Raw genomic sequence first — 25,713 nt, forward strand, 5'->3', positions numbered from 1 at the left:
TGGAGGCGATGTGGGCAAATGGCCCCGGTGAACCTCGGGGGGCTGGGCTCCTGCCAACGCCACTCACCCCACTTCACCAGGTGGAGAAGTCTAAACTGAAAACACGAAGCGATTTGCCGGAAGTCAAAAAATATAGATTATACTTTGCTATAGATTAGCCAAGTAGCCCTGGTGGGGATCGAAACAAGGACTCTCTGATTCCAAAGTTTTTAGAAACAGCATTGGAAATTGTTAAACTGCTTATAACTGCGTGAGAAGTGCTTTATTCTACAGATTACTCAAAAGTACTGACGGAAGAGGGCTGGCTTTTTGGCCCTGCCCGTCCCACCCAGTAGATAATGTGTGTGTCTCTGGGCGTGTGTTGCTTCGTTTTGTTTCATTCTCCCAAAAGGTTGTGGCAATGTCTTCCAGGAAACAAAATTGTCCTGTAATTTTACCGACAAGATACTTCTAGCTTTTCTTAAAAATCTGGTTAAAATACCAATTGCACTGACCTGATTCCCCCCATCATGGAAGGTGAGAAGCTGTGCACAGGCGGTTAGGGATTCTTTTCTTTGCCCTTGATATACAGCCGGCCATTTCCCCCGTCAGTTCTGCCAAACAGTGAACACAACATGGAGGTGCTTTGTTGCAAGGGCTTAGAAAGGAAGAAAGCACCCTACCCAGAGATCCCTTTTTCAAACCAGACTAGCAAAGTGGTGATATTATTAGACCTGCTTCTATGCCCTAGGCTTCTGCTGCCCTCTGGTTCCCGGCTCCTAATTATTTCTTTAAATTTATGTTTCAGGAGACAAGGAAATGGAAAAGTACTCAAGATTTCTTTAAATGAAAAGTACAGGGTATTTACCAGCAGTCAGCCCAACTTCGAAAAGGCAATGTTTTCCCAATATGGGCAGGCAGCTTGGAGTCCCCGGGTGAAACTTTCCCCTGATTGGTATTTTCATACTATCCGGCATTAATACCTTCAAGTATAGATTAAAATATCTACCTTAATTAATAAAGTCCTATCTTAGTTCTCTCTGCTGTTTCCTTCATGAGCTATCTGCTGTGCAGTCCGATGGAATACTGAATGTGGATGTGTAAAAATAATCCAAGAGAACTAAACACACATAGACACATTTCTCTGTCACACATGCACACGCACGCGCGCGCACACACACACACACACACCCCTACATACAGGCGAACACACACGCCTCTTCTAACTTTGAGAGAAAGCTAAAAATACCTGCTGTTTGAAATCACTTCCAGGGGTGATTAGAAAGGACCTTTCCTGCTGAGATCAAAGACAGATTTTCTTTGTGTTGAAAGGGGCTTTGCCTGTGGTTGTCATTGTGGAGAGAACGACTCTTCTGGAAGCAGAGCAGATGATGTGTACCGCGGGCTGGTTTAAGCCAGGTTTTGTTTAAAAACAATCTTTTTCAAAGCTATTTATAATTCTTTGGCTGAGAGGAATACAGTTTTAGTGCAAGTGGATGGTAAAAGGAAGCAATTACACTCCGTCATGCAGTGGTCTTTTTACAGAAGGAAAAATCCCGGAGTCAGAAGTGTTGGTGACCCCCTCGCTTACGCTGTCATGTGCACCGTGGCTGGAAATAGAAGACTTAACATTCCTGCCTCTTCGTTCCCACCTCTGTGTTCTCATCCTGCCTCTTCTGTACACCCTGGAGACTAGAAAATGCTGCAGGACTGTTCAGCAGATTGTATCACATAAATTATAAGTAAATTGAAGAAACTGCTCGAAGTACAAGCGTCCATTGGCCAGACATGATTTTCTGGGGGGAGGGCGTGATCAACCACCCCCCCCCCGCGTGTGCACTCTGAAGATTATGGGATTTTATCTCCAGGACTCTTTCCCACTCTGAGATTATATGACTCCAAAATTAACTCACTCCTCCAAAAGCTACACCAAGACCATTTGACCACTTAGTCATAATAGCTATTCCATAATATTCACGAATGAAGGATCGTCTCTAATGGCCTCTTTCTTATTGCATAATAGCTTCCATACACTGAGTGCTCATGACATGCCAAGTACGTGGCTAATGTCTTCACTCATATTACCTCCTTGAAAGTCATTGAATTATCGCAATAAACTTGTGATGATTTATTATTATCCCTGTCGTGGATGAAGGAGCTAAGCCTGAGTAAATGTCACTGATATGAACTGGCAGCTACATGACTGTTGGGGCCCACACTCAATCTCGCTTATTATCCACTGTATAAATTCTATGAAATAAACTCATTCAAACTCATCTCTTTGCATTTCATATATGTGTAGGTATTAATGTAGAACATTACATTTCAATTGATGTTTAATTTTTTTTAACGTTTATTTATTTTTGAGAGAGAGAGACAGAGTGCAAACAGGGGAGGAGCAGAGAGAGGGAGACACAGAATCCGAAGCGAGCTCCAGGCTCCGAGCTGTCAGCACAGAGCCCGACGTGGGGCTTGAACTCACAGAGTGTGAGATCAAGACCTGAGCTGAAGTCGGGCACCTGGGTGGCTCAGTCGGTTGAGCATCCAACTCTTGATTTCGGCTGTCACCATCTCATGGTCCGTGAGTTCGAGCCCTGTGTCAGGCTCTGCGCTGACAGTGTGGAACCTGCTTGGGATCCTCTCTTTCTGTCCCTGTTTCTCTCCTGCTTGTGTGCTCTGTCTCTCTCTCTCTCAAAATACATAAATAAACTTAAAAAAATCTTACTTTCATCAAACAGGACATATTCTTACTGTGACAAATGCAGGCAAACGATATTGGAGGAAGAAAAGAAAAATGAAAAAGAAGTAAATGCAAAATGCAAAGACTTTGGAGTTGAGACGGTATATAATAATGATTGATATGTATGTATTTCATCAATAATTAGAAGTATATAATCATGATATCTATATTTCATCAACAATTATATAAAAATTAAATAATTTATATAATTGTACAATATACAATTATATATAATTATATTACTATATATATTATATATACATATATATTCATACATACATATATAATATACAATTATATAATAATTATATATAATTATATAACTATATTACATTATATATATATAATGTCTAATTGCTGCAAAAAGTAAGAAGTAAGCTAGAAGTAAGCTTATAGGGATATGATAAGATTATACAGTTGACATCCAGATCTTGGGACTAATGGAGACTTTATGGACACTTGTAGCTTTAGATTATACCCTCTGTGTGAGAAAAAACATATCTCTTAAGCTTTGAGAACATATGAAATGAGGGTGATGATGGTGGGTGGGAAGAGGAAGGAGGAAGATTTTCCAAAGGCGAATGACACGGCTCGTCAAGGGTGTGGGATGAGCAGTGGTCTGAAGTTTCACTAGAGGAGAAGGTCAGTCTCAGGGAATCTCCCTGAGTCCCATGAGGTGGGACTTTGCTGTTAGTGGGTAAGACGTGTGACCCAGAGATCACATTTATGAGTCCATTTCCTGGCAAGCACTAACTACTTTCTCTTGGCTTTAAGTTAAAAAGAACAAGTTTATTGACTTTTCTACCTCAGAAAAAACGTATATCAAATATGCCATCCATTACTCTCATTCCATGGTCCCTGGATTTTCGACAGAAGTGACAGCACACCAAAGAGGGAAAAGCTCGAAGAATGGGGGTTTTGGGTCCGTTTTGAGACTCTATTTGTCACATGGAGATGGGATGAGAGGAAAATGAGACACCATCCTTGCAAGTTTTTTGGACCTTGGTCTCTAGGCAGGAAGTACATCTTAACTGCATATAACCCATTTTATTTTTTAGCTAAGATTGACCTGAATACCACGTGTGTCTGGAAGATGCCAGTGTGTACAAATGCGAAACTGTTATTAACTGAAATTAACTGGGGCTCCGGGCTGGCTCCGTCGGTGGAGCATGTGCCCCTTGATCTCGGGGTTGTGGGTTCGAGCCCCATGTTGGGTGTGGAGATTACTTAAACAAATACAATCTTAAAAAAGGAAAAGAAATTAACTGAAAGTCCTTCCAAAATTGTTTTCCTTCTATCCTGAAAACTACAGACCACGAGTCTCAGATGTCTGCTAATTTTGTACCAAAAGACGTCTGATCCATTGGGCCACGTGCTTACGTCATCCTGCGGTGAAAGGAAGGGGTGGGATTTCACTAGCTCCATGTTCCATCTTTCTGTGTCGCCTGACAGACGGCGATCACGCAAGCCCAGCACGTCATCTTGGAGACGTTTTGGCGGGACAGCCTCTAATGAGATAACAGGGCACCTTGAATCGGAATAGCTCTGGACCTTTCTAGTCTGGCCTGACTAGATGCACCACCGAATTCACCCGGGGCAGAGCGACGGAAGGGGCTGTTTTATGTGGCCGTTTTCCCGGGACGATTCCTGATTGTCCATTGTCGTTTCACCTCTTTTTTATTCTATTTGAACAGCTCTTGCTACTTGGTACCTGTCTTCTGACTTTTCATTTAATTAAAAAAAAAAATGCTTTAGTTAACGTTCTGTCACTAGCACCTTTTCTCCCCCCTTGCTTTTTATGTATCTGCTTTGCTATCTTATCTGGTCAGCTGGCCCAACTTTTAAAAACTGACTAATTAAGGTATTAATGCGTCTTTAAGCTCAATATGGCTAAATCAACAGTGGTTACTGGCTTGATTTCCAGCCCAGAGACCATCATAAAGTCTGTTTCCTTACATCAGATGTGTTGATTAATACATTGTAGAATTGGGCTCCAGATTTTTACAGCTCACTTAATTGATGAGAGAAGTCAGAGCTTGGGGCTGTATAATTAAGTTAGCTGGAAAATTAATGCAGGGATTGGCTTTGTAATTTGATTGGTTTAAAATCTCTGAATACACTTACCTAATCCTTTTGAACTAAACTAGGTACCAAAAAAATTATGTTAGCTACATCTCTGGGATGTTATATCTTTAGGGCAGTGTTCTTTTGCAACCTTCGAAAGAAATGATGTGTATACAAAACACAATAACCACTGACTGGCTCTTCAGAAAAAAAAAAAAAAAGATGACTTTCTTGTTCACTGATGAAGGATGCTGGACTTTTTCCTATACTTTTACTTTCTCAGCTGATTATCTAATTAACTTCCATGCCATAAATAATTATAGCTCTGTGACTACATCTGAATACACTGCAGTCTACTGTTAGGATTAATTAATTGGCTCTATAGGTCAGCGACAACTGACAGTTTTTATGCACGGAAGGGGTGCCTAACAAGAAAAATCATTTTGTAGCCTTATGCTGTCCATCAGCACATGGCGGGAAATACCTCCGTGGGAAAAACGCAGAGCTCACGGGAGTGTCTGACTTTCGAGGACCAGAGTGAAGTCTAGATATTTGACTGCTCCCTCCTAATTACCAAATAAACACATCATGAAGTAGTAATGGGATAACCAAATTAATATAATGCCTTCCTGAATTGTTCTCTTTCTGGCCTCTCAGTGTTAGTCTTCTTCTCTCTCGGGCCCCCGCCTCTCAATATTTACACCACACAGACTTCCTGTGTTGACTACAGGGATGTTACTAACGATGCTCTTTTGTGTGTCTACATCTTTCCTTGAGAGCTTAGTGGCCGAAATCCTGATATTCGGATTATATCACGTTCTTTAAAAATAAATGTGTTGGGGCATCTGAGTGGCTCAGTCGGTTGAGCGTCTGACTTCCGCTCAGGTCATGATCTCATGGCTCATGAGTTCGAGCCCGGTGTCGGGCTCTGTGCTGACAGCTTGGAGCCTGCAGCCTGCTTGGGATTCCGTGTCTCCCTCTCTCTCTGCCCCTCCCCTCAGCTTGCAAATTCTCTCTCTCTCTCTCTGCCCCTCCCCTCAGCTTGCAAATCCTCTCTCCCTTAAAAAAAATGGCAAAACTGAAATGAATAATAAAAATTTGAAAGCACATGTTTATAATTGCCTTAAAGACTTACGAAACTGTGTTTATTTGAAACAGGTGTTTTAAAGCAAGGAAGAGTTGAATGCAGTTGGGATAAACCCAATGTGTGTAGCTAATAAGGTTGTGCTACCGTGGTGACAACCGTAACCTTGACAAAGGAGTAGTGTCTTAGTTTAATCTCGAGGTAAGATGATATTTGGGAACAAAGCCACATTTTCCGTTCTGAGTGGTGTTTGGGGAAATGGCTGCGGTTTGCCTGAAACACTGAACAGAGGAAAGCAGCTGTGTGCTGTGGCAAGCTGGCTGCGTTTGTTTTTATGTTTCTATTTTATTTTTGAGAGAGAGAGAGAGACAGAGTGTGAGCGGGGGGAGGGGCAGAGAGAGGGGGAGACACAGAATCTGAAGCAGGTTCCAGGCTCTGAGTTGTCAGCACAGAGCCCGACGCGGGGCTCGAACTCGCCAACTGCGAGATCATGACCTGAGCCAAAGTCTGATGCTCAACTGACTGAGCCACCCAGGCGCCCCTAAGCTGGCTACGTTTTTAAGATCCTTTCGACCTGTTGACTGTATTTGTTCTTTACATTATTTCTTATTTTAATTTATGTGAGTGATATTAAGAGGCTCTCTGAGAACAAAATTACTCATTGACAACACCTCTTCCAAAGTCTTCTATCTGGCTTGGTGTGGTGTTGAGCACCCTTATTCTGTCTACCCTTTCTCTATTCCATCCTCCAATTACCTCCTAATATTAAGCTTTCAAGGCAATTCTTTGTGTTTCTAGAGAGTGGGAGGGTGGACAAGTTTCTACCAAATGAAACGACACTGATAGAGACCAATTAAATAATCGTAGTCTATTTTTACGATGGAATAGTCTCCATCCATTAAGGACGGTGAAAAAGCTTCATCTATGGTGATATATGTATCAAGCTCTAAGAGATTCTGGAAAAGAGCCTTGCTTTGGAATTACCATGTTTTGGGGGAAAAGACTATGTAGTCGGTATGTCTGTAAATACACACGTATGGGATGTGTCTGGAAGGATATAAAAGTCTCTGGTTAATAGTGGTTGACGTGGGAGGGAACAGAGTAAGGCAGGGCCATGAATGGAGAGGGATCTCCCCACTCTTCCTTACTGTCACTCCTGCATTGTGTGTCACGCATGGGGACTGCCTCCTCAAAACAAAGAAAGAAACAAAGACGATGCCGTGTGCCAGGAGGAGCATGACTTTTGTAGTGCGATATACCTGAGGTCTGATTCCTGACCCGGTCACTCGACTAGAAGTGAGACCCTAGACGACCTTCGGGATTTCTCTCGATGTCCATAATCTCACAAAGGTTTGATGACAGTTAGCTGACGTCGTGGAGCTGGAAGCACCCGACATCTGTGAAGACTAATAAATGTTCTTCTCTTTGAAGGCGTCCATCAACGTGAAGAGGAGAGTATCAGTGTCTATTCCAGAGATGGGCAGTATTCCAGAAGGGTGGAAGCTGTTACTGCATGCAGCAGGGCCATCCTGTCGGACAGCACAGCTCTTACCTCTGAGCATTTTCAGAGCAGGGCTCCCTTCAGACCTCAGAAGAGTGGCTGGCACTTTCTGCTGTGTCTGGGCAGGGGCAGGAGTGCAAGCGCTGGCCCCAGTTTGGAGTTCCACCTCGTGCATTACAGAAAAAACAATTTAACTCCCAAGCAATCATTTTTTTTGCGCTTTGCCCCCAAAATCTCAACGTAGACGCAGAGCCATATACGAATTGTGAATCTGTCTCTGTTTGCCCTGACAGTAGACCCACAGAGTCTTTTTTCACTTTTCCTGACACTTCGCTAGCGCTTCTAGGTAAATATCTGTTGGTGATCAATTTCAGACACAGCTCTGAGCTCCTTGGAGGAAACCAGATTGCAGGGCTATTCTCTCAAGGCAAGCAGTTTTCTTTCACAGTAGCACCGGTTTGTGCCTTATTCATGCAAAAAGGAGAGGAAAGGACCCTATACGTAAATGGTGTGCCAAACAAAAATAAGCCAAGAGAATTCATTTTAAAAAGCGGGGGTGGGGTAGGTAGATGTGTCTGTTGGCTGTGGTCCAGACGAGGCGTCTGTGGAGGACAAGCTAACATTGGTATTCTCACATCATTCAGGAGGTTACTCGTGCTAGAGTCATAGATCCAAAGACATATAAATCTCATTTTAACGCAATGCTAAATATATTATGAATATACACTGATGCAAGCTCTTTTTACAGCAAAAACCGGCTTGTATTCGAGATAACTTCTACGTTACAAGCTTTCTTCACTAACGTTTTGAGAAAATCATTGAAATGTACCTGCAAACTACTTTCTTTGTAACTTTGTTTTCTTTCTTTGTGATAGTCAGCGAGCCCGGGATTCTCACAAGTATGACTTTGTCTACCCAGCAAGGTTCCTATAGTGCTTTCTGCTCATAAAGCTAGATGTAAGTTTCTCATTGGGTTGGCTGGAAGAAACAAACGCATCAAATAAATGGATCCCATTCTTGGGTTGCTTATGATCTCGTAAGGCAGAGAAACCCTCTCCATAAATAATTATAATGGAAATCACGTGCGGTGCTGTTGTACTTCAGCGCTGGAAGGGGCAAACCTCATCCAAGCGTTGGGATGATAGTTCTGAAGACGAATTTTGATCCTGACTTTGAAGACAGTGTCAGTCATTCTTACAAATATTTCATGAGAGCCCGTGGTAGGGAATGTCAGACAATCTCTGCCCAAATGTATTAATAATATCATATGGAGGATGACATTCATAGAATTTCACAAATCGGTTTATGATTCCAAATTTGATGAATGCAGGAAAGGAGAAGCACTTGCTCCAATGTTACATGTGAGGTCAAGGTGAGAGACCTTGAGCAGAGGTCGGAAGACAGAACAGAGTCATCGAGGCCAGGGAGGGAGGGGGTGGCCATTCCAGACCCGAGGGACAAGAGGCGCAAAGACTGTGCTTTTGCAGTGGAGCATTGCTGACTGCCAGACGCTGAAAGATCAGTGGGGAAACAGCGTAGACCGTGAGGGAAGTGGGCACAGGATGCGGCTGGAGAAGTGGGCAGAGCTACAGAGAATATGTGTTGTGATTCTTGCCGTCTATCCCTAGTCCCTCGCCTTGCCTCATGGCACCGACTCACATTCAAACGTTTTACACTTATTGTTTCCCACTTGTCTCTTCCTCATTTCCATCCAGGCTCGGTTTGGCTAACTGCTACGGTATCAGCCCTGGCATCATTACTGCTAATTACTTCACTGGCTACCACTGTATCCCAGGACCTGATCTAAACACGATGAGAACCGGCCCATCTGATTCGCACAACAACCGAGTCCAACGATGACTGTCACCATTTCCTAAGTCATGTAGCTGAGGCACACAGAGGCCGAGGAACGTGCCCCAGGTCACAGCACTGGAATGGAAAGGCCGGCATCCAAGCCTGAAAAAACCCCCTCCTCAGCCCCTGCACCGCCGGTGCCTGGAGCCTGCCTGGCACCAGGAAGGTGGAAATAATATGGCAACGAGAAGCTGTTAGACTGGTTTGTCTTTTGTTTGCTTCTTTCTTGTTGCCAGGGTAGAGGGACGTTCATGATTATATTTCCTTCCTGAGATGAGCAGTATTTCTAACAGAGACATATTGAGTTGCTGGAATGGCTGGAAATTTTCAAATAACTCCCAGAAAACGTATAGCGAACAGAAACTCACTCACAGGGATACAGCGGTCGGTGCATCCTTCTACGGCCCGAAGCAAATAGAAGACAACGGAATACATAATGTGCAAATAGAGAAAGTAACTAGAACACCAGATTGCGTACGTTACGTTCTAAATGAAATACTATTCCATCCCATCCCAACTAGTTGGCTATACTTACTTACAAAGACGATACTACAACTGTTATTCGGAAAACAATGATGACAATTAATGGTAAAGAACATATTGTATCCCAAAGCCTAGCGGATACTCCAGCTGAATGAATGAACGAACAAGATTGAGCAGTGAAAATAAAAGAATTCACGCTTCTCCCTTTGGTAGGCACCTATTTTGATTATTGGTACGGTCTCAACTGGAAATATTTTTCTCTCCTTCCTTCTGAAGTCCAAAGCAGTGAGATCCAGGTGAGCTGGGAAATGACCATCAGTGCTTTCTTGTCCAGTTTTCGCATATCAAGCGCCTCAAAACCACTTTGAGCCTCATATTTATTTATTTAATTTTTTAAATGTTTTCTTTATTCTTGGGAGAAAGAGAGACAGAGCATGAGTGAGGGAGGGGCACACCGAGAGAGGGACACGGAATCCGAAGCAGACTCCAGGCTCTGAGCTGTCAGCACAGAGCCTGACGGGGGGCTCGAACCCACGAACCGTGCGATCATGACCTGAGCCGAAGTCAGACGCTCAACCGACTGAGCCCCCCAGGCGCCCTCATGAGCCTCATCTTTAACATTCTATTTACTAGAAAAGGGGGAGTACTCTTTGTGATGGTTAAATCTGTGTCAACCTGACTGGGCTACATGATGCCCAGATAGCTGGTAAAACATCACTTTTACCATGAGGGTGTTTCTGGAAGAGATTAACACTTGAACTTGTAGATTGAGTAAAGACGATGCAGGTGGGCATCGTCCAACATGGTGAGAGTTTGAGCAGGACAAAAAAAGCAGAGGAAATAAGGATTTGCTCCCTGCTTGAGTCAGAATAACCATCTTCTTCTGCCCTCAGGTGCTGGCACTCCTAGTTCTTGGGATATGGGACTCAGACGGGGACTTACACCATTGGTCCCCACTTCTCTGGCCTTTGGACTGGGGCTGGATTACAGAACTGACTTTGTAGCTTGTAGACGGCAGATTGTGACCCCGTAATTGCATGACCCAATTCCTATAATAAATCTTTAAATATATACATGAAGATAGATGCCTTCTTGGCCTGTTTCTCTGGAGAACCCTGCCTAGTACGCTATTTTTCCAACTACTCTTCTCATTAGAATGGATTTCTTCATCTCTCAAGTGCCTTATGTATCATCTCAAAGGTCCATTGAGTGTGCACGTCAATACTGTGCCACTGAGCATGAAGACTGTGTTATCTCACCTGACAAAGGCAGGACCAATAAAGTAGCAATAATTTTCCCTGCTAATTTACGTAGGAATTTCTAAAATCTCTGATCTCTGTAGTGTCCCTGGCTAAGAAGGAAACAAGTAGGTTTTGTGTTTTGCCACACGAGAAACTTAGCCCAAGAGAAATAATAGTATACCACTGAGTTGTTGAAAAAGCTGCAATTAGAGTCTTGTCTCTTTGGTCTAAGCTTGAATGCATTAGCCACTAATCTATATGCCTTTTGGACCAAAAGGGATGGCTCACTATATAAATTGATTAGGCTCTCTCGCTGGGTATTTTTCTGCCATCGGAATTAATCTTTAATTTGCTCATCTCAAAAATGAGCCCTGTTGGATTGTGCAGCTGGGGGAAATGTCTGGCATTAATAATATGCATCCTTTCAATTAGTCCTGAATTCAGCACATTACCTCCAAATGAGAGTATTGATTAAGAGATGAAGGGCCCAGAAGGTATGCAGAAAATTTTATTAGTTCCCTAGAGGTGTCATAATATTTTTTAAAGAAAAGATCATGCATTGTGCATCAATGTTTGAAGTGTGTTTATGGAACTGTGGTTTTTAACTTTATAAAATAATGTGTCCAGTTGTTAATCTGTAATAGGGAGAAGATCACTCAGACTTTCACATTGGGGCATTAGGGTCAACATGATGTCTCACAGGCAGCCCGTGATGCCTCCCCACCCGTGTCCGCACCAGAACACCACAGGGCTAGAAAGAGAGGCCACGATTCGTCACGCTGAAAATATCAAATGACAACCCCTGAAAGCTCTAAATCAGACATAATTTGATACTCAGTGGGAGAAAAATGGATGTATATTAAGAAGCCCTCTCCCCTATGACTCTTCTCAAGGATGACGCTGGCTTTGCTTCTAGGTGCAGACCTCGAAGATACTGTGTTTTCAAGCTCCCCAAACTCAGAGACGCAAGGTCTACTGACCCCCAAAGCTGAACGTTCCTTCCAGCACCACTTTCAGAGAAGGGAATGGTTCTCTCCTGAAGACTCCTTTCCCACCCTCCGTACAGAAATGAAGACGGAATCGGCCGGGAAGAGACAGTAAGATCAAGGTGAAGTGGCATCTGCACCCTGGTGGAGATTGAAGCCTCCCGCCACCCCCACCTCCATGCAAAAGTAGAGGCCGAATAACCCTGTTGGCCGGCAGCACTGCATCCCAAAAATGTCTTAGGGACTCTCAGCCACATATTGGTTCCAAGCGCCAAAGAGGAAGGCACTGGTTGTGGGAAAAACATATCACTAGAAGAGGTAAGAACTCACCGGAAATGGGAGATTCCATTCCCTGTTGGACACATCAATGTTGTCTGCACGTGCGGACCGCTAAGAAAGGTCTGACTACAGACAGGCAAACCATGACTGAGCAAATCCACTGACGGGGTTCTTTCAACACGTATGAGCACAAAACTGGTAAGCAGAGGGAAACCAGGATGGGAGAAAGCATGTGGAGGGCACGATCGCTTCAGCCCTTGTGTGACCCTTCCGGGCCCCCTCTCCCCACCAAGGCGAATACTCGTCAGGGGGCCAACACCGAGCCTCACGGTGTGAGGACGGACGCCCGCTGCACTCTGGCTTGCTTCGAGGGCTCCAGACGCTCGCCATGCCTGGCCCTCAACGTGGCCACCCCCCTCAGCTCTGGCTCCCTCTTTTCCCTGTTTCAGACATTCCTGTTCTTTTTACCTTCCAGCCCTCTTTCGGACACAGTTCTGTCACGAACCCCCCAGCTCTATCACCCGTGACCGTAAATACGGTTTATTACTTCTCTCAGCCTGCTGCTGCCAGGCTCCGGTGAGCTGGATTCGTCAAATGGTCGATGGAGAGTAAACACGATAAGAGCTTCAGATGTCAGGGCCACGAAATTATGAAATAATGTGTTAACGTACTTTCCAAACCGTCCATGCACCGTGTTATCAAGCTCTGATCTCGAGAGATCGCAGCGGCTTTGAAACATTGCGTCTTCAGTTTTATTCCTTAGGAATTTTGTTTTTATTTAGCTTTAAAGCACCACCGTATCTTTCGAGCTTAGTATATTGACATTTTATGAGGAGGGACTCTGTGTAAGCACGAAAAATAATTTAAAAAATCACCAATGGTTCTTCCTTCTGATTTTTCTTTTGGCTTAAAAAAATAGTTTTCTGCGGGAATCGTGTCTAACGATGTGTTCTGCAAAGTATGTACCATCTTACAGTTTATATTTTGCTCTGAATATGTATGTGTGTATACATATATAGGAAAGAAATCAAGTTAATTTAAATTGCACAGATTTCTTGATGAAGAAAACCAAAGGTTTCAATATTGTTCTAAATTTAAAGAGAACCAATTTATAATCTTAGAGACTTATCTTAGTCATTGAAGCCACTCATTCATGATCTGCAGATCTCATGTTCCATGAATGTAAAATAACATCGTGCACTTGCTAATCAAGATCCATAAACAATTTACAGCAAGCAGTCATTCAGGATATTGACTGCTACTTTTCCTGTTTCAGAATTTTGTCTGAAGTCCCCAGATGGAACACGGAAGCTGGGAAGCATCTGTGCAAAGATAGCAGCAGTGGGCAGTGAGAAATCTCTTGCAGAGCATTTAAGGGGAAAGCCAGCCAGCCAGCCCTGCCTATACCCTGCTAAGACCCGTATGTGACCTCCTCCCACAAATGTATGATCAACTGGGACACCAGCCCTCCAGAGCTGTTCACCGAGGTGGCGAGTTCACAGCACAAGTGTATCATCACTTGTGAGAAGACTTCATCCCAACCAGGTTGGGGGGGGGGCCCACATAATGAGTCGGCAACATGGTGGGCATGCCTTGTGGTGCAACAAAGGGCATTTTCTGTCTTCGTGGCTGGGTGCTTGCAGAGCTTTGAAACTCGGGCTCCCCCAACTCGACACGGAGCACACAGAGAGAAATCTGACATGCGTCTGCTGGAACTGGGATAAGTAATTGAACCAGCGTTTTCTTATCTATGAAAATTTTGAAGGTGAGAGGCTGGGAGCAGCCTGAGATGGCAGGCAAGGAGGCAGTCGCTCTGTGGCACATCCTTTGGCCCAGCAGATGTCATCGAAGTTGGTAAACTTGAGCCATCTTACAGACGCTGCACCAAGACGGCACCCAACCCAAGTGAGAGTTTGAGGGGAAGGCGGTCTAGAGGCTATTCCCTGGGCAGAAGAGTGAGGACTAGCTTACGATGTCAGGAAGCTTCCTGCACTGACACCGCGTGTTCTAACACGCCCCACCAGGGTAGTCAATGGCAAGCCGGGGTTAGCCAGGAGACAGGTGCACCAGCAGAAGCAATTAAGGTAACAGAAAATCTACAAGCACTTCATCCCTTTTCTGCTAATATCTCTTTCCCTACTTGACCCTGAATTAGCCAGAAGAGAAGAAACAAAGAGGTGGAAGAAAAAGAGAACAGGCCATCTGTGTTCCCGCCCACAGGAGACCCCTGGCCAACCATCAGACCCAGAGGGGCAGCTGTGGGAGGTGTACGTCAAGGAGGGAGACTGAATTAGACCGGAGGACGAAGCACGACGCAGGCTTTGCAGGATGCGTTCATGTGTTCAAGTCATAAAATTGGCTGGTATGAGATTATGGAGCCTAAGATGTCCCAGAGTGGCAGAGAAAGGTGGTGGGATTGAACGCGTGTGCAGGCAGCGGTTAGAGAGAAGCATTTCTCCTTGTATCCAAGTTCAAACTGTTTAATAATGTGCTTCCTAAATGACCAATATTGTTGCCAATTAAGCAGGAATGTGACAGTGAGGATGCTCTGAGAGCCCATCGAAGCAGCTCCTCAATCATTGTCCCCAAGGGACAAATGTTTTACCAAATGCATGGATTTAGCCCACCTTTCGACCTTATCCCCGTTCCCTGCACACCTTGCAGAGAGGGAACCGGCCGCATTCGGTGTTTTTCCGGCGACAGGGGATTGGAAGTCAGTTTCAACATGGCCGAGCGGGATTAGCAAATTTTATGGCATTGCCAACATCTGAAGGGGCACGCCGATCCAAAACACAGACGGTAAATGCAGGGCTCCATTCCTGGGATGATGTGGCAAAACACACACCTCTGTGGTGGGGAGGAGTAGAGACCGCACTTGGGGTCATAAAGGTAAAAACAGAGACGCCCATGATGGTCTATCCTGGTAAGAAAGACATTGTTGTCAATCACCTGGAACCCTGGCTTTCGCCTGTGATGTGGGGGTGTCACGTGCATGCTACACGGAGGGTTCAGGGAGCCCCCCTCATCCTGACCACACCTCAGCAATCAGAAAGAGACTTTGAATTCAGTCAGGCTAAGACAGAGGACTCCCGGGCCACAGCAGAATTTCGAAGCGCTCTTCCGTTTCTTTAAGGAGCGCTATTCGCGGGTAGTAAAACTGAAATAAAATAAGCAAAAGTAAAGTAAGGGCTGAGTTCTTGAAAATTTGTGGGTAATTTCATGGATTTTTAAAATCCTCTTAATAATTCAGATGCTCTCTTCTTCAGGACAATGAATGCCTCGTCCAGGGTCATGTTGGTGACTGGGTCTTGACCACTCTACATACCAGTTTAGGACGCACGCGTTTCTCACTGTCGCTTCCCGACTGCCCTTCTGCATCAGTCACTCAAGTATTACCTGAATCGTAAACTCATGAAAAGCCAAGTCTCATCAAGTTACGCAAGCCCATCTCGCCAGCTCATAATTTTCCTCGTGTGGTCCCGGACACACAAGAGCTTGTTCCCTTGTGAGTAGCTTCTGGTCAAACGTGTCATTTCTGTTTCATTATACATAAATGTTTAGTCACTGGGGGGCTGTTAATCAGAAAAAATGAAAGAGGGGCGCCTGGGTGGCTCAGTTGGTTAAGCATCTGACTTCAGCTCAGGTCATGATCTCATGGTTCGTGAGTTGGAGTCCCCATGTTGGGGGTATCTGCTGTCAGCACAGAATCCTCTGTCCGCCCCCGCTCTCTGTCCCTCCATAACTCATGGTCTCTCTCTGTCAAAAATAAAAACATTTAAAAACGTGTAAAATAAGGAAGAAGAAATTAATGAAATGGGACTCACCAGGCAGAGAAAGCCTCAAGATTTTAAATCTACCTATCGATGTATCCATCCACCTGTCTGTGTGTCTCTTTGTGTCCAAGCCTTGATACAAATGAAGAAAGAACATTAGTCCTGAATTCTGAATTTTATGGGGAGCAGAAAATGATACCTCTGGAAGCAGAGCAGCTCAGACAACATTCCCCCCCACCCCAACCCGGTGGCTGGGACAGTGTGGCCGGGGGTCGTGGCCAGGATGAGCAGGCAAAGGTACAGGGGAGTCACTCGTAAGTCCAGGAGGCATAATGTGGGAGGGGAAACCATGAAATTCAGAAGTAATAGCATAGATTACATCAAACCTTTAGATGGCCAGCCACACAAAGAAAAATGTCTCTGATCTTCTGTTTCAGTTTCAACAAAGAAAAATGAATTCATGGTCATCCCACTGAAATTTCAGGGAATGGGATAGCTAAAATAAGTTTAAGGAAAAACATGCTTAATGGGCATTAACAGTATAGCACATATTAATATTTATTTAAAATGTATAAAATATACTTTAGAAGTCATTAGTGTGCTATCTTTACTGCATCATTAGCAAGCAAAGACATACACAGTCTTCCAAAGGTTGACCATGACTTTATCTTATTTCCCTTAATTTTGAACTCTCCTAAATCCTGTGTTTGCAACAGAGACATTATATTTTATCTATCATGTCGTATCATATCATATCATAATCTATCCATCTGCCACTCATTATAAAAGCCAATTTAGAAAACTGTCTACCAGGGCTGGAAGACAACATAATTCAAATTATGTTATCACAATCCTATCATAAATATCAGGAAAGCTTCTTTTCCCTATTTTGCATCTGAAGCCGGATGAGAATATACACGGTGTGGGTTTTCAATGCCCAAACGCTGGCAAAGTGGAACTGGTCAAGGGAGTCAGAGATGGGTAAAGATTAACAAATTTACATAAGCCCGGTACTGAGACTCAACTCTCCCCCATGAAACAGAGCTCACTCCTGGGTGCACAAGCAGAAGTGAATGTGAACATGAAGATGAGGATCAAAGTACTGACTTTACTTTCTAAGCTGAGCTGAAGCACACGGCTCCTCTCAGGCCCAGATGAACTCGGATAATTCAGCACTGCTCATGCCCTGGTATTCTCTGCGTCACTAAAGACGTAGCAAACCGCAGGTCTCCTCGGCAGGGCAGGCAGGCGCGGAGGAGCGTGTGTGGTGCAGGGAAGACGCTGGAACAGTGAACCCGGTGGTGCGGGAGCCGCTCACCCACGGGGCTTCCTCCGGTCCTGCCAACCAGTGGCCGTTCCTCCATCCGGAAGGCTGAGCGAGGGGGGGGCGTTTGGAGGAAGACACGGGAAGTAAATGCTCCTTCCTTCCTTCCTTCCTTCCTTCCTTCCTTCCTTCCTTCCTTCCTTCCTTCTTCCTCTTTCTTTCTTTCTTTCTTTCTTTCTTTCTTTCTTTCTCTCTCTTTCTTTTTTCTCCTCCTTCCTTCCTTCTTCCACCTTCCTTCCTTCTTTCTTTCTTTCTTCTTTCTTTCTCTCTCTCTCTTTCTTTCTTTCTCTTTCTTTCTTTCTTTCTTTCTCCTTTCTTCTTTCTTTCTTTCTCTTCTTTCTTTCTTTCTTTCTTTCTTTCTTTCTTTCTTTCTTTCTTTCATCTCTGAAGACTTGCGATTCTCTCTCTTCTATGGGAACTTAAGATGTATTGGTTAAATTCTTTCCTCCAGGACTCTCTGTCTTCTTGGTAAGAGGAAAGAGAAGATGTGATGTGTAATACACTTGGCATTTTGGAATTTCTTTAGATTTACACAGAAGCTGGAAAGATGGTACAGAGGGTTTGCACATGCTTCTCACTCGGTATCATCGAATGCCGACATCTTATATTATCCTGGCACAGCCATTAGAATGAAGAAGCAGACATTTGCGCATGACCTTGAACTAAATTCCAGACCTCTCTTCAACCATTTTTAGTGAAGGACTGTTAGGAGGCAGGGGCAGCCTTAGTAGGAGAAGAGCCTCTTCCTGTCATGAATCCTCAGCCCCTTCTGGAAGGCTCACAGCCTGACAGTGGAGCCAGAGATCCGGTCAGGCAGAGACCCGGGTCGCCTGATGGATTCAGAACTCAAAGCAAAGAGCCTACGTGTTCTGGCAGACGGAAGGTGTCCTCCCACGTGCGGGCCATTATTTTGATTAATAAAATCAATACATCTGCTTAAAGAAACTGGCCTAAACAGGGAGGAAAAACCTGACTTTTCCCAAAAGTCTGCATGAAATAAACATGCCAGTCTTTAACCAGTAAGCTATAGCACTACCACAGAAAGGCGCTAACGAGTTTGCAGGAATAGTTGAGCGGCTGTCCCCATGCAGATCCCAATAACACAGCCACAGCCCAGGTAGGAGGCATCCACGGCCAGCATTCCAGAGTGCCTCAGACCATCACCCACACCCTTCCTTGTCCCCTTCCTGCAAAGTCGACAACTAGCCTCTTATGGATGTCACGGCCCTGGCTTTTCCGTAAAATTTTACCAACTAAGCATGTGTCTTCGATACTTTTGGTTCATGCTGCCAGTGTTTTTAAAACTTGATATAAAACACACCACCAGTAAGTCCCTTCTCGTGTCTGAGTTCTTTCATTCAACATAGTGTTTTCCGGATCCACCTGCATTAGAATTGGTAGCTTGTCCTCATGCTGCTGTATAGCCTCCCCATATGTGAGCCTGTACGGATTTACTTATTCCCTCAACGGATTTGTGTTTGCAGCTTGGGGGTATGATTAATAACACGGCCCTGCGTGCGGGCATCTATGCGTGTACCTAGGAATGGAGGTGTTTGGTCATGAGTAAAAGGTACCTTGCACGTAGCATGTAACTTCAGACTGTTTTCTGAACGGTTGTGTCAGCAGAGTATGAAGGTCCCACAGCACTCGGAATGGTAAACGTGAACCATCCTGACCGCTGAGTGTTGGAGACTTGTACTCATTTAAAGTGAAATATGACACCATCTGAGGATCTTGTAAGGCCTCGAAAACATACCTTCTGCACAATAAACCCCTTTAGATCTTCATAAGCAGATACAGCTTGGTGCAAAGAACTCTTTAATTCTCTACTCCTCAGGCCGACCCGGGTGACAGAGCTGAGTTCTACATAACTGTGAGTTACAGACAGAGTTCATCTCTCTGTCTCAGGATCATGTGGCAACCATCAGGGAAGCCACTGTTACAAGATGACAGAGACAGATGCCTGGTGGGGGGGGGGGGCTCAGTCACTTAGGTGTCTGACTCTTGATTTCGGCTCAGGTCATGATCTTGTGGTTCATGAGTTCGAGCCCCGCATCGGGCTCCAGCCCGCGCCTGCTTGGGATTCTCTCTCTCCCTCTCTCTCTGCCCTTCGCCTGCTGTCTCTCTCCCGAAACAAAGAAATAAAAAGACTGAGGCAGAACACAGCCGAATTCAAAAGGCCAGAGGAGGGTGAAAGGTCACGGCTGCAGAGGCAAACTTTCAGCAAGAGGGGAGACCACTTACGGGCAGGGCAGGATGAGGGAAAGCACTTTGCATACAGCAAGAATGGAAAGGGGATACCAGGCAGGGTGGCTGGGGGCCAGAGCAGCCAGGGATGTTGAGGACCCACCCGCGTGAGCAGGAGGGGTAGGTGAACGGGTCTGCTTCACACAGACAAAGGCAGGGTTCACGGGATCTGAAGACACACAGAATAAACAATGCCGCTCATGAGGCCTTGGGCTTCTGTCTGATCTGACAACACAGCCTGTCACACACACAAAATCCCACCCCATGCCTGGCAGGGTTCGTGGGGATCTCACGTGGAAATATTGCATTTTTTTTTTCTCGAGAGAGCAGTGAATTGTTCAAATAAATAAGTCATTCTACCCGTACATACTAACTGCCTTTGCCCATTACCAAAAAGCGCAGAAGGCTCAATCACGTTAGCTGGGAGAAAATGTCCACCATCTTAAAAAGTGGAAATGATGGTTTTTGAGGTTGAACTATTTATGCCTCTTAGTTCAAAATCTAGTCTTTTCTTGTTGTTCTTTTGCCTACTTTTTAGTCTACCGTGCCCGGTTGTTCAGAAGAGGAAACTTCAGTTTTCAGCATCAAATGATCCATGCTGTGAGTTGAATTGTTCCCCCTCCCCCCCAGAGGCGTATGTTGAAGCTCTCATCCCCCAGTGTGATGGCACTTGGAGGTGCAGGCTTTGAGAGGTGATTAGGTTCAGATGAGGTCATGAGGGTGGGCCCCCACCCCCCATGTGGGATGAGTGGCCTTCAGAAAGCTTGCTTTCTCTCTCAGTGAGAAGGTGGCCCCCGTAAGCCGGGGCGAGGGCCCTCATCGGGAAGAGAGTCACTGGCCCCTTGATCTTGGACTTCTAGCACCCATAAACGGAAGAAGGTAAGTAAGAAACTGTTGTTCAAATTCCCAGTGTGCGGTGTTTTGCTGTGGCCACCCCCGCTGACTGATAACGGCGTGCTCGAAAGGGTAGAGGAAGACACATGAGAAATAATCTCTCAGATAAAATCCTGCAGAGCAGAAGCTGGGATTTATATGGATAATAAAGCCAAAGAAAATATATGCACATGTTTTTCCTAAGCATTGACTGGCGTGTGCCATTTACGATTGCAAACTAGTGTCTGCTGATGCTTTGGTCTGTGCCTTTTGTGTTTTGAAACTTCAGAACCTAAATCACATCCCTGGAAAAAACCTTGGGCAAGTCACTTAACTGTAACATTCTTCATCTATAAATCAGGAATAACTCCCTTATCTCATTGGGATGTAATTAATCCTTGGATGCATACCTGTGGAGATGGAATTCGGTACAATATAATATCTATCACCTTGATAATGTGGGCTTATAGTCCCTGATGCTGAGGATAACCTTGCTCTGTGCACATTTATACCACCTACAGTTTCTGACAGACCTTGAACCCTTTTCTGTCCCTAGCGGGACAATGTCATGAAAGTATGTTGAGTGGTAAGAGGCCGAATCGTGGATGGAATGAGTAGCTTTAAATTTCCCTCCAGAATGATGCCCTAAGTTGATGACCGTTGAACATCTGCATTTTTAAAGGGTGAAGGCCAGTGACTCATGGTGGCCGGCGGTGTGACTAGTGATTCCCCGGGTTTCTTGACCTCAGCACTGTTGACTTGGTGGTCAGGTGACTCTTGGCCGTGGGGCCGTCCTGTGTACTGATAGGATGTTTAACAGCATCCCTGGCCTCTACCTACCAGGTGCCAAGAGCATCTTCCCCCCCCCCCCCATTATGACAACAGCAACAACAACAAAATTCCCCAAATTTGCAAATGTTCTTTGGGCGCTAGCTTGAGAACTAACTACTGGTCTAAATAACAGTCATTGTCCATAGAAGGCAGACAATAAATGTCTGTTGACTTAACTCCTGGAAGATTAAGCTAAGTCCTGATCTTTTATGCCTCTTCTTTAGTCTTTGAAAATGATAAAAAAAATTGGGGCGCCTGGGTGGCTCAGTTGGTTAAGTGACCTACTCTTGGTTTCCACGCAGGTCATGATCTCAGGGTCCGTGAGTTTGAGCCCCATGTGGGGCTCTGGGCTGACAGCTCGGAGCCTGGAGCCTGCCTCGGATTCTGTGTCTCCCTCTCTCTCTGCCCCTCCCCCGCTCATGCTCTGTCTCTCTGTCTCTCTCCCAAAAATAAATAAACATTAAAAATTGAAAAAAAAAAGAGCTTTGATATATAGTCACACACACCCCACTGCATAACACGATAAGATAGGTGCCGGCCGTCAAATATTTCAGGCAAAAAGTCACTTTGTGCAGCGAGTACAGCAGGTGGGGCAGCAGCATGGATGCTGACACCCGGGGTGCCGCGACCACCGCCTGGATCCGGGTTACGCGGGTGTACACGTGGCGGCTGGGGTGGGGCGGGGTGGACACGTACTGCAGTGAGGAGACTACTCTGGGAGCCATATTTTCTATCCAAATACTAGACGGGTGTATCTGTCCCGCCGTGCCTGTGGCCACTTGGTCATGTTGTCCGTCTTAACTTCCTGACGTGAACAAGTGCCTGCAAGACAATGGTAGAGTCTCAGGTTCTCGAAGAATGTGGTGCTGATGAAAAATATGAACTACCCATGCTTCACTGGTTGCTGGTCCAGGTAACTGACTCCGCGGGTGGCAGAGGAAAGAAAAATGGGTTTAACTGAAGACCCTGAGTTTCTGGCGGGGAGGGGTGCTTTACTATCTCAAGTCCTCGAGTGACACCTGCACACCTACTGTCTGTGCTTTCCCACTGTCTTCTTTTTTTTTAATGTTTTTTTTAAATTTATTTTTGAGAGAGAGACTGAGCACGAGCAGGGGAGGGGCGGGGAGAGAGAGGGAGACCCAGAATCCGAAGCAGGCTCCAGGCTCCGAGCTGTCAGCACAGAGCCCGACGCAGGGCTCGAACTCACAGACCGCGAGATCATGGACAGAGCCGAACTGGGACGCGGAACCCACGGAGCCACCCAGGCGCCCCTCTGCTTCTCCACTTTCTAGTTCGGGCTCCCTCTGTCACCTGCAGCTCCTACCACCTCCACGCGGAACCTACTGGAGCTGCTCAATTTCTTTCCGTCTTCAGATCTGCCACGTGACCTCATTTGTGACACTTGGGACAGGATGCCACTGCCTGGACATGTCCTCAGCCCAGTTTCCCTGACCTGCTGCTCCCCTTCCCTGGCTGTGCGGTGCAGATGACGCTTCCTCCAGGAAGTACGCCCCGACCTGCACGAGCGGGACTGGCTGTGCTGTTGTCCTCTGTTCCCCACAACACACAGCGTGTGCTTGTTTTGATGCTTATTATGCGGATACAGCCGTCTGTCTGCCTTCTCCCCACTTTAAAATATAGTCTGTGGCCTGGAAAATAACCAGCACTTGGGTATTTGCTGGGCAACAGAATAAATGAACTGATACCCCTCGTAGATCTAGCACCTGTCTTAAAAGGTGGCACTGAATGCCAATCGGCAATTTTTTGAACGAGTAAACACACATACCGAGACTTGGGAATTCAAATTTCGGCTAGCAAAAGGCTGGTCTTCTGCCTCTGGACTCCCACAGTATTTTACATATGCATACATCGGGGTGCCTTCATAATTATACCTAGAGATGGCTTGGTTCTGAGAGCAAGTGTGATTCACGTTTTTAACATCCCTAAATATTGGTCGCCATGCCAGGACCGTAGCCTGGGAAATGCTATGGATAATTTTTAAAAAAAGACCACATCAAAACTGTGAGTATTTCCTTAACAAGTTGTGCAAAGAATCACTTCTGTTTTGCTTTTTCAAATGTGTTCGTAACATACCCGTTAGAAACATCCCTGTCGTCAGGAGCGAGGGTCTCATTTTGTATCTAATTCCAGTGTGAAAGACGTGTTTCAGACTGGGCAGATGACAGGGCAGGAGGAAAAGGAAATGATAGTGTTGAGGAAGGCTCTATCAGTTTAACCGAGTTCCCTCTAACTAGAACTACCGAGTGAACAGAATTTTAGCGCCGTCCGCACTCGATCCCGGTGCCTTTACCAAGTGACTGCTGTGTTTCACACTTGCACACAGAGCAATCTGAATTTTCAGGCCATGATGGTCACGTTATACATTACCGGACCTGGTTTGCCGATATTGTGTTGAAGGTTTCTACGCTTGGGATTTGGTCTTCTTTTCCTGTGTTGTCTTGGGTTTTGGTATGAGAGCGATACTGGTCATATAAAAATGTTAGGTTTTTTCCTGTGTCTCCTGTTATTGTTTGGAACAGTCGTGTAGAACCGGTATCATTTCCTCTCTAAGCACTTGGTAAAATTCACCGGTGAAACCATCTGGGCTTAGAGATTTATGCGTGTGTGTGCCGGTGGTGTGGGGAGAGTGGTGCATTTAACTACGGTGAAATATATCTGACAGTTATGGGACTATTCACGTTGTCCAGCTATTTTTAGATAAGCTTTGGTAATTTGTCTTGTTTGAGGAACTGGCCAACTTTTTCCAAGTTGTCCAATTAACATTCATAGAATTTTTCATCGACCTCTTTTATCATATGTATTTATTACACGTATTATTTTTGTTGATTATATTTATTTATATATTTGTAGTCGTATTTATATCTATTAATATTTATATATTTATAAGTATGTTTATTACATTTATTATTTTATCGTACCTTTAGCGGGTTATACTTTTAATGCACACTATAGTGACATCTGTTGTTAATTTCTTACACTGTCGTTTGTTTACTTGTTCTCTCCCTTTTCTCCATGACCCTTGTAAGAATTTTATCCACCTCATTGGTATGTTCAAGAAACTGGCTTTGGTTTGGTTGATTTTCTCTAATTTTGGTTTCCTGCTTTGGTATTGCTTATTATCTTCCTTGTACATTATTTGGGTTTGTTTTGCTTATCTTTTTCTAACCCACTAACATGGAAGCATTGACAGTTGACTTGGGTCCTTCCTTCTCTTTGCACATCGGTGCATGGAGTCTGGCATTTCCTTCAGCTGAGCTTTGGCCATCCCATCAACCGTGTGCCGAATTTTCACTTGTGTTTAGTTTAAAACACGTTCAAAAGTATTTTCTTTGAGGCTTCCTCTTTTACCCATCGGCTTTGTAGAAATCTGTTGTGTAGTTTTTGAATGTTGGGAGATGTGCTGATTATTTTTCTACTATTGATTTCTCTTTAACCGATTGTGGTAATAAAAAAAAATAGTTGATGTGATTTCAGTTCTTTGAAATTTGTTGAGTTTGTTTTATGGTGCCAGGGAGGATATTTCTCAGAGAATGTTTCGTGCGCTCCTGAAAACAGCTTCTCTTTTGCAGCCTTTGGGTAGAGGATTCTATAAATGTTGATGGAATTCAGTGCTTTGATATCCTCGCTGATTTCCCGTTTACCTGTTCAATTACTAGAAAAGGAGTATTAAAGTCTCCAAATGATAAAATAATATGTGTGTTTATTTCTTTTCCATTCTATTATGTTTTTTCTTTCCATGCCCTTTGGGCCTTCCTTCTTCTCTGGCTAGGTGCACGGAAACTTGGAATTGTTATGTCTCTTTGGAAAACCGATGCTTCATCATTGTGTGATGCGTTTATTTATGCACAACAATTGTCTTTGTTTTTAAACCCACTTTGTCTGAAATAGATATAGGCACTCTGTAGGTTTTGTTTCTGCATGGGGCATCTTTTTCTATTTGTGGACTTTTAACCTACCTTGGCAATGTATTTAAAGTGAGTTCCTTGTAGATAGCAAGTAGTCGGGTCATTTTTTAAAATCTATTTTGAGATAATCTGTTTTACAAATTTTTTAGTCAGATGACTTATCTTTAATGCATTGTATGCATTATTGATGCATTTGGATTTAGGCCTACCATTTTAATATTTATTTTATTTTTTCCTTCTGTTTCTCATTTCACTGTTTTTTTCTCTCCCTACTTTAAATTCTTTGAACTTTTTCGTGTAATTCCATTTTTTTGATATTTATATATATTTAAGTTTATTTATGTATTTTGAGAGAGAGAGAGAGAGAGAGAGCAAGGGAGGGGCAGAGAGAGAGGGAGAGAGGAGAATCTCAAGCAGGCCCCGAGCTGTCAGCACAGAACCCGGCGTGGGCTTGAACTCATGAACCTTGAGATTGAGACCTCAGCTGAAGTCAGACGCTTAACTGACTGAGCCCCCCCAGGTGCCCCG

The sequence above is a fragment of the Herpailurus yagouaroundi genome, unplaced genomic scaffold (genome assembly GCF_014898765.1).
Source record: "Herpailurus yagouaroundi ecotype Mexico unplaced genomic scaffold, PumYag 188, whole genome shotgun sequence".
NCBI lineage: Eukaryota > Metazoa > Chordata > Mammalia > Carnivora > Felidae > Herpailurus > Herpailurus yagouaroundi.